Below are 9872 nucleotides of genomic sequence, written 5' to 3'. Positions count from 1 at the left end.
AAGAAAATGTCCATGTAAGGGCCACTTTGGGTATTGATGTTGTGGTTCTGGTGATGTTTTTGTTTGGAATCGTCTGATTTACTTTCCTGTTCCTGCAATATATTATCCAACACTTGTTTTCATGCTTCATGCCTCAGTTGTCTTTTCAACATCAGTGGATGGCAAGATCAAAATATGGTTATATGATAGCTTTGAAGGCAGTGCTGTACCAAACTGGCTCATAGTGCTGATGTTCAAAGGTTCAACTTATATGGCCTGATGTTCAAAGGTTCAACTTTTATTTCCTGATTGATATCTTTGGGTGAATATAGTAATGTTAGTTTTGATTGAGATCATGTAGCCTTTTTTTCATGTGGGATCAGCCAAGGAGGGAAACAATCAGAGCCAGCAGCGACCAAGTGTAAAAACATGGATTTGTCATTTTGTTTTTTATATTAAGAGAGATTACATGAGCCTCAACTAAACCAACATCTTCCATTGCAAAAATGCGATGAAGGGAACATTGAACTCCTATCAAAGACTTTTTTCATATTTATTTTGTTCGAACTACACAAATATAAGAAATCCAGGCCTAGATTTCTTCTTTATGTCTTCTTTATGAATTTCTGACTCCTCAATGTTCCGCTTTCAAATACTTCATTCCTAGTCCTAGATCGAGGACACGATACAAAGATTATAGTGACCAGTACTGTGTTGTCTACTGGACTGCTGATCATGGGCCTAACCCTGCTATTATATGTGAGGAAGAACCAGCAACAAATATATGGTAAGCTATTTGATTTTCTACTCTTCTGCCCCTCCATCTTCTAAGATAGGTAGGTTCAGTTCTATAGAAAATGTTTGCTGTTGCCTCTCTGGTTTCTAAGCTAAGGTTCCATGCTACATTATTTACTTCACTACGTACTTCACAGGAGAACTGAAGCCCGGCCAAAAGGAAGATCTGGAATTACCATTATTTGACTTGGCCGCTGTTGTTTGTGCAACCAAAAACTTTTCAAACTAGAATAAACTTGGAGAAGGTGGTTTCGGATCAGTCTTTAAGGTAAAATCAAATACAGTTCTCCCTACAGTTAGCTTGACAGTTTCCACATGTCATTTGGGTCAGGACTAAGGTGGTGTAATTTTTTATTTTTTATTTATTTATTTTTTTTTCTGTTCTTCGTGGGTTGGTTTTGTGTTCCTATGCAAGAGGAGGAAGAGACATATCTTTCTTTTTCTTTTTTTCTGTCGGCAAACAAGAAGGCATGATCAAATGTCAAAATCTATAACAGAAATGCAATATCCAAAGAATGAAAAGCAGTCCAACCAAGAAGAACCATCAATGGATGAATATTGAATGCATAAAGATTTATCAAGTTTCAAGCAAGAAGAACCAAACCAATCGATCTACTGCTTAACCAAACCAGAAATAAATAGTCAGAATTTGACATTGGGGCCCAAAAACCGAACCTTGTTATTGGCAAGACCATAGAAACTCCATGTTAGGATAGCTTCATCATTTCCTTCCACCGAAGACAGACACCAAGTCAGCAAATTTTGTATTTAGGGTTCCCATGACTTGTCCTTGCTTCGGCTTCCAAATCTCAATCTCAAGCTCAATTTGCAGGTAAACTTTTTCAATTTCGGGTTGCAGACTTTCAGTCAATCGCAGTGTTCAAAAAATGGGGCTAGGCGGACGGCTAGGCGGCTAGGCGGCTAGGCGGGCGCTAGGCGGCTGGGAGGCTAGGCAGGCGCTAGGCGGCTGGGCCGGCCTCCTAGGTGGGTTGGGTCATTCTCCGGTGCCGAACAAGGAGGACGAAGCAGCCGAAACTTGACTGCGTCTGCAAGCTCCGTCCTATGGCAGTGCAAGCTTTCGTGTTTGTTTCAAATGTATTCAAAGAGTATAGCCGTACGGCTATACCCTTAAACTGTTCGAATATATTAATATCTCAATAGTATAGCCGAACGGCTATACTTTTAAAATATCCAAATGTATTTAGAAAGTCAAGCCATGCAGCAGGGCTAGAGTTATTTCTTCAATTATTTTATTTATACTACATGTGATATTAGGGAATGAGAATTTAAATACTTTATGATACCTCTCATTCTAATAATTTTCAGCTATTAGTTCATTGGGCAAGAATAAAAAATGAATTTTATTTATAATAAATAATACAATAACAAATAATACAGGTTAAACCCATAAATACAACAACAACAACAAAATCCCTCAACATTTTGTGGATCAAAGGATGTTGAATTTCATAGTATAAAATTGCTTGTATAGCAATTTACTTTCTAGAAGAAAAATTGGATACAAAACAGTTTAACGAGACAACGAAGAGAAGTTTGCAGCTCTGTTTTGAAATTTATTGAAGGTATCAGAGGTCATATGACATTGATATATGAACTATTCAAAATGAGAATTCAAACAACATGTGTTAGATGAGAAGTAGCATCTCATTCTTAAATATAACATATTACTTCATTTGTCTATTGGTTGTGCTTGTTGTTAAGCTAGTGCAACCAACATTCTTTCACCAAGAAACTTCTCTTGAACCTCAAAGAAATTTAGCTAGGAATACCTTTGGTGGTTTGGGAAAGTTAAGATAGAAACAGAGGCAGAGGCAAGGTTGAAGAACAATCGCGAGCACATGTGATATTACACAAAATGCAGCAAAGGAATTTAGAATGTCCATTTTCCAAATTAAGCACACATTTTATAATGAAATCAAGATAGGAACTTATAACAAGCCCTCATTAGAGTACAGTGTCCAAAAACACAATATGAACACCACACCACACCACTCCACACTCAACACACATAATTGCTCTTCAATGTTTTAAATATAATAAAAGATGAGATATCGCTTAATACAATTAAATAGTTCTTCATTCCTCGTCGCCCAAATCATTGAACGCATCACACAAATCATTGAGCATTTCATCCCACGTCTCCTCCACATGCACATGAAATGAGTATCCATCAACAAGAAGAAAAAAATTGTCCATACCATGAAGAAATTCAAGAAATTCAGAACCCTCTCGCACATAAATTTGCTAATATGAGACGCAAGCTTTGATATTTCATCGTTGTTCTCATCGAAACCAGAAGAATCTCTGACGTCCAACATCACCAAACCTTTGCATTCGTGTAGTAACGTGACAAGACCATCCTGATTAACTTTTGCACCCTTCAACTTTAAGTACTTTATATTAGGCACCAACTTCACAATTGACAATATGCCTCACGCCCATGAACAAAGCCTTTGGACAAATCTAAACCATAAAAATTCTTGCAATGTTTTTGTATAATTTCAAGTATTATGGCCAAATTTAAGTATGAACCCAATGATAATAACACCTCCAAATTTTCCACTTGCCAATCAGCTCTAGGTTCGTGTGTTTGCTGTCCAATAAATTTACTGGTAAACTCGAAGTCACAAGGCCAGGACACCTACACACATTCCACAACAACAAAAATGCTACATTTACAAGGAAAATTAAACTGGGTATACTTGAGGGTATGATCAAATGTCAAAATCTATAACAGAAATGCAATATCCAAAGAATGAAAAGCAGCCCAACCAAGAAGAACCATCAATGGATGAATATTGAATGCATCAAGATTTATCAAGCTTCAAGCAAGAAGAACCAAACCAATCAATCTATTGCTTAACAAACCAGAAATAAATAGTCAGAATTTGAGATTGGGGCCTAAAAACTGAACCTTGTTATTGGCAAGACCATAGAAACTCCATGATAGGATAGCTTCATCATTTCCTTCCACCGAAGACAAACACCAAGTCAGCAAATTTTTGTATTTTTTTCTTGTAGGCCATGCCCGTCAATCCGAAGGAAGAAGATAATAAGTCGGAGTTGGCAGAGGGGGGAATTGTTGTAGTTGTCATTGGTGTGGTGAGGTGAACATGTCGTTTGGGAGAGAGCCTAGATATAAGAGAATAAGGCGAGAAACAGGGAGATGAATGGAATTAGATGAATTAAAAGTCTCATGATCTCTTCTTCTATGGACCTGACTTGTGCTTGCTTCGGCTTCCCAATCTCAATCTCAAGCTCAAATTTGCAGCTAAACTTTTTCAATTTTGGATTTTAGACTTTCACTCAATCGCAGTGTTCAAAAAATTGGCTTAGGCTGGTGGCAAGGTGGCTAGGCGGGCGCTAGGCGGCTGGCGGGCCTCCTAGGCAGGTTGGGTCTTTTTTGGGTGCCGAACCTAGAAGACGAAGCAGCCGAAACCGAAGAAAACAAATCGATGCTTGAGTTGATAGAGAAGCAAAATGGCTATGACTTCGATGTAACCTCCGTCCTCTGCGAGTGCAAGCTTCGTGTTCCTTTCGAATATATTTAAAGAGTATATCCAATCGGTTATACTTTTAAAATATTCGAATATATTATATTTCAAGCTTATAGCCGAACGGCTATACTTTTAAAATATTCTATGACTATAGCCGGGCGGCTATACTCTTTAAATATACAATTTTGTCATATCATTTTAGGGTTTAGGGATAAAATACCACTTTAGTCCAATGGGCTAAAGTTATTTCGTCAATTCTTTTATTTGTATAAGCGATATTGGGGAATGAGAATTTAAATACTTTCCAATACCTCTCATTCTAATGATTTCCAGCTATTAGCTCATTGGGCAAGAAAAAAAAAATATGTATTTTATTTATAACAAATAACATGGGGTAAACCCATAAATACAACAACAAAAAATAGGGATCCGCCAACATTTTGTGGATCAAAGACTATTGAATTTCATATTATAAAATTGCTTGTATAGGAATTTACTTTCTAACATGTCCATCGTAATAACGAACTAAACCCAATTATTGCCTTTTTCTTATTGCACTTGACAACCCTGCTCTTCTGCTATGAGATATATTAGTCCACGCCGTATTCTATGCATATGAAAAATTGGATACAAAACAATCTAACGAGACAACGAAGAGAAGTTTGCAGCTCTGTTTTGAAATAAATCAAAGGTAATAGAGGTCATATGGCATTGATATACAAAGTATTCTAAATGAGAATTCAAACAACATGTTCTAGATGAGAAATAGCATCTCATTCTTACATATACCATACCCACGTGCACCTGAAATTCCCAATGTGAAAAGGGGAGGTAAGTGCAATACCTCCTTTGTAGCTTGCAAGCATAGTAGATCCAACCTTTCATGAGGACGTCGATTTCATAAAGAAGCAAGCTGCATCCAATTATACATTAATACTGGCAATCACAATCCACAATATACTCAATTTTAATAAAGAGAAATATAAAGTTACCCATAAGCTGAAGCGCTCAGGATCTTGTGGTGAAGGCATCATCACTTCCCCGTCGAGAAGTCTTTCAAGCTATCTTCGATCTGTAAAGAGATACTATCATACGTCAAAAGGGCACCTAGGGATACTTAACACAAGAATAGGGGAAGAAACCATTCTTATGTACATTGGCATTACATGTAGGATAATCTCCCAAGTCTCAAGTACCTCTGTGTTAGATTTGATGGGGGAGATGGTGCCTCAATGGAGAAACTTTTTTCCAAGTGCCTCGTACTTGAAGATTTGACTATACTCGGGAATTTTAGAGTTGATTCAAAATCTTTGCCCCTGAATTGAAGAGAAGCATCACAAATACTATAAATAATCGTACGTTCCAACTCTTCATCAATTCCCCAAAGCTTGAAAACCTGATTGTCAATGTCTTCAGTTAGTGCTCATATGCCATTTTATGTTTTCTAAAATCCGCAGCCAAAATTCTTCCCTATAAGCTTCCAGTAGGTGAAAGTCTAGCCTGTGATTACCTTGTGCCTCCATTTGCTATAGGAATTTCCAATGTTACGTATCTTTCTCTTCTAGCTTCTAGCTTGGATGGTTTATTTTTGCCTGCTATCTTTAAACATTTGAAATAGTTTGAGCTAGGACTAATTCATTCTAGTTACTGGACATTGCTCATAGAATATCTGAACCAATCACCTAATTTAGAATCTCTTAACCTAGACCTTGATAGTATATTGAACACAGAAAACAACCTTTTCCGTCCACCAACATTTGTGCCTACTTGTTTGTTTTCACACATTAGGATAATCTCCATGAAGGGGCAAGGAAAACGTGATGAGATGGATGTGACTAAGTATTTGTTGAAGTTCGGTTTGGTTATGAATAAAATGACTGTTTCTACTGCTACATGTTGCTGGTGTTGTCATTCCTTCCCTCCCGAAATAGGAGATATACAAGGAAATTTCAATGTTTGAATTGGTTCAAAGAGTTGCCATATTCAAGTTCTATGAGATGCAAGGTCTCGGTTTCACATCAGTTCAAGGATTTATCAGAGTTCATTCTATACTTTCTTAGTTTGAAAATGTGAATTTCATTTGTTTGTTTCACTCATCTGTTAGATTAAAGTGGAGATTATATTAGAAGTGATTTAATCCAACTTATTTTGGAACTTTGAATTTTCTGTACAACTCCATGATCATTTTTTGGTCATTGAATTGTTGGTTTTCTAGCTGGTGTGAACTTGCAACAATGGACAGTTTTTACATGTCAATATTTTATTTTTCAATTTGGGGTTTGACATTCAGCCAATTGAAGTGATCAAAAAATTGGCCAAGGCGGGCGCTAGGTGTTAGGCGGGCGCTAGGTTGCTAGGAAATTTGGTTCTCTTTTTGATGCCAAGCTCGGAGTACAAAGTCTCTATCTTTACATACATTGAAAGAGCCCAAATTAACCCAACAGCCGAAACGGAAGAAAAAAATAATAATCAAAGCTTGAGTTGAGAGAGAGGCTCAAGACCGAATCTTTGAAGCTTGGAAACGGCTGTGACTCCGACTGCAAGCTTCGTGTTCGTTTCTCTGTCCCTAAAACGTGAATATTTTTAAAGAGTATAGCCGCTCGGCTATACGTTTTTAATTTTTAAAATTTTGAAGTGTATAGCCGCGCATCAATACCTTTGAAATGTTCAAATATATTAAAAGAGTATAGCCGATACTCTTTAAATATACAATTTTGTCATATGATTCTAAGGTTTAGGGCAAAGTACCACTTTAGCCCATTGGGCTTGAGTTATTCATTCAATTACTTCATTTATACAAGTGATATTAGGGAATGAGAATTTACATTCTTTATGATACCTTACATTCTAATGATTTTAAGCTATTAGCCTATTGGGCAAGAATAAAAAATAAGTTCATTTCCTCCATTAGTCTGAGTGTTCTCATCAGCCCCAGAAAAACAACAATCCATCAACTCAATAAACCTAAAAAATAATAAAATAAAATAAAAATTAGTCACAAAAAGAAACATGAATTAGTAACTGTTAATTAAAAGGTTCCTCTTAACCTTTGGTGTTCACTCAATTTCCAAATAACACAATAATCCTAGCCTTTCAAACCCACAAGGGGCCTAAGCCTCTCAGTTAGATTTTGCATAATGATGGCATATCTACAGAGAATTTATTCAATAATGGATATTTCTTTAAAGAACAATCTACGGAATCTCATAATATGCAGAGATAATAATATTCCAAAAGCCACAAGAGACCTCAATTTCTCAAATTCTTGTTACAATAATTCCTCAAAAGCTCCTTCACCCAGCCAGTCATGGCCAAAACCAAAAGTTCCAGCCATAGGTATAAACAGAAACCAAAAGGCATAAAAGTAAGACAATTTGTAACAGTTATAAGTGAAAACAATAACCGATTACAGCTAGCCAACGTGCTAATCTAATGATTCCAGAGTAAAAAGTAGAATCCAACCACTTAATTAAACTACCCACATGCAAAACAAGAAGAAAAACAGATTCGGATCAAACACTTTCCCCAAATTACACCAACCAGTAGTGACACAAAAAAACAACAGATTATAATGCAACCGCAAGCCCATTCCCAGGTCTTTAATATTGCCTGATATGAAATCCACGGTAACTGAGTCAAAATGGTACTCCTTAACGATATGGCATGAAAATTAGAAAATACTATCAAGTAAATGAGCCAAGTTTCGACCCCGCATTCATAACATTGTAGCAAATTCACAATCAGACCATTCAAACCAACAGGAAGAGAAACTAAACAGAAAATAATTCCAATTATGGTAGCAAAACTCACTGGACAGGAAATAATCCCCAAGTCAGCAAATTTTGTATTTGGGGTTCCCATGACTTTGCTTGCTTCGGCTTCCAAATCTCAATCTCAAGCTCAAATTTGCAGGTCAACTTTTTCAATTTCGGGTTTCAGACTTCCAGTCAATCGCAGTGTTCAAAAAATGGGGCTAGGCGGACGGCTAGGCGGTGGGCGGGCGCTAGGCGGCTGGGCGGGCCTCCTAGGCGGGTTGGGTCATTTTTCGGTGCCGAACAAGGAGGACGAAGCAGCCGAAACTTGACTGCGTCTGCAAGCTCCGTCCTATGCGAGTGCAAGCTTCGTGTTTGTATCAAATATTTTCAAAGAGTATAGCCGATCGGCTATACCATTAAAATATTCGAATATATTAATATTTAAAGAGTATAGCCGAACGGCTATACCCAAAAAGGTCCTTATTATTTTATTTTATAAATAGTATAGCCGATCGGCTATACTCCTGAAATAATATATTTAAACGATACGGCCGCGCGGCAGTACTCGTTAAATAATATATTGTAAAGGTATAGCCAATCGGTGGTACTCCTTAAATAATATATTTAAAGGTATTGCTGTTGTAAAGGTCTTCAAAAAACTACCACAACTACAAATATCAAAAGAATATGAATGAACGATAAGAAACCCCACATAGAGCTTAGATTACAGGAGTCAATATTTAGTGATATAAATAAACTTAATGCTTACCGAGGGTAGTTTCTGGATTTAACCCTGCAATATTTCTAGCAACATCAATAGGATCAACGTTTGCGAGACTGCACACACAGGAAAACAAATTAATATAATACCCTTAGAACCAAATCCTCAATAGATATCTTTACAGAAAAGAGAGAGTGAATTGTTGGGCACATGGCCAGAAACTTGAGAAGTAAAACTTAAAATCTAAGCTCAATATCATAACATGTCAACTCAGTCAAGAATGGAGTGCACTTAAAATCAAAGTTCCATACCCTAAACTCTGTCAAGGATGGAGTGCAACTTTTATTTCGCTTTGCCACCACTCACCAAGAGCCACTTTTTTGTATGAATATGTTGACAGGATTATCACGCAATTATGATGGGTCGAGATTGAGTCTAGATGATCTTGATCACATTTCAACCTTGTCACTCGAGCCAAAACTCACCAATCTCTCTTTGACAAAGAAGAAAAGGGTCGGAATCACTAGTTATAAGTTTGGGCTCCAGTGGCTCTAACAAAAATTAAAGATAAACCCTATCAGGAGAGATGATCTGATTTGCAACTATGTATAAGAAATCGGATGGTATCCATTATTAGTGACAATCCACAAGCAGGAGGAACCCTATGAGGGTTCATGAAATGCATATTTACTTGAGTTAAACATCAAATAGCGTCACCATCAACTCAGTATAAAATAGAAATAACAAGGATATCTACCTTCGTCCTAATGAACTCAATAAATAGCATCACCATCAAAATAGAAAAGGAAAAAGCACATAAATTCAGAATCACCAATTGAAACAACGTGTTCATATACTTGAAGAAGTGCTAGCAGTGCACAAACCAAGGAGAAGATGAAATCCATTCCCTAAGGGTTCGAACATTCAACATTGTTTCAGCTATTGTAAAGGTCTTCAAAACTACCACAACTGCAAATATCAAAAGAATATGAATGAACGATAAGAAACCCCACATAGAGCTTAGATTACAAAAGTCAATATTTAGTGATATAAATAAACTTAATGCTTACCGAGGGTAGTTTATGGGTTTAACCTTGCAATATT

The 9872-nt window shown here is 36.9% G+C and overlaps 1 long non-coding RNA gene and 1 pseudogene across 1 annotated transcript; both read right to left on the bottom strand.

Annotated features, from left to right (window-relative positions):
- Positions 1–2871: 2871 nt before the first annotated feature.
- LOC148919457 (uncharacterized) lies at positions 2872–5815 on the bottom strand (annotated as a pseudogene).
- Positions 5816–8559: 2744 nt separating this feature from the next.
- LOC148919456 (uncharacterized) lies at positions 8560–9311 on the bottom strand. The gene is made up of 3 exons (XR_016123630.1): positions 9080–9311; positions 8817–8884; positions 8560–8715 (listed from the first exon to the last, which is right to left on the bottom strand). It is a non-coding gene; the product is annotated as an uncharacterized LOC148919456 (long non-coding RNA).
- Positions 9312–9872: the final 561 nt, after the last annotated feature.

Source organism: Prunus mume, linkage group LG2 (genome assembly GCF_029339155.1).
Source record: "Prunus mume cultivar Tortuosa linkage group LG2, ASM2933915v1, whole genome shotgun sequence".
NCBI classification, from domain to species: Eukaryota; Viridiplantae; Streptophyta; class Magnoliopsida; order Rosales; family Rosaceae; genus Prunus; species Prunus mume.
The sequence above is the reverse complement of the archived record's forward strand: the minus strand, read 5'-3'. Positions and strand labels throughout refer to the sequence as shown.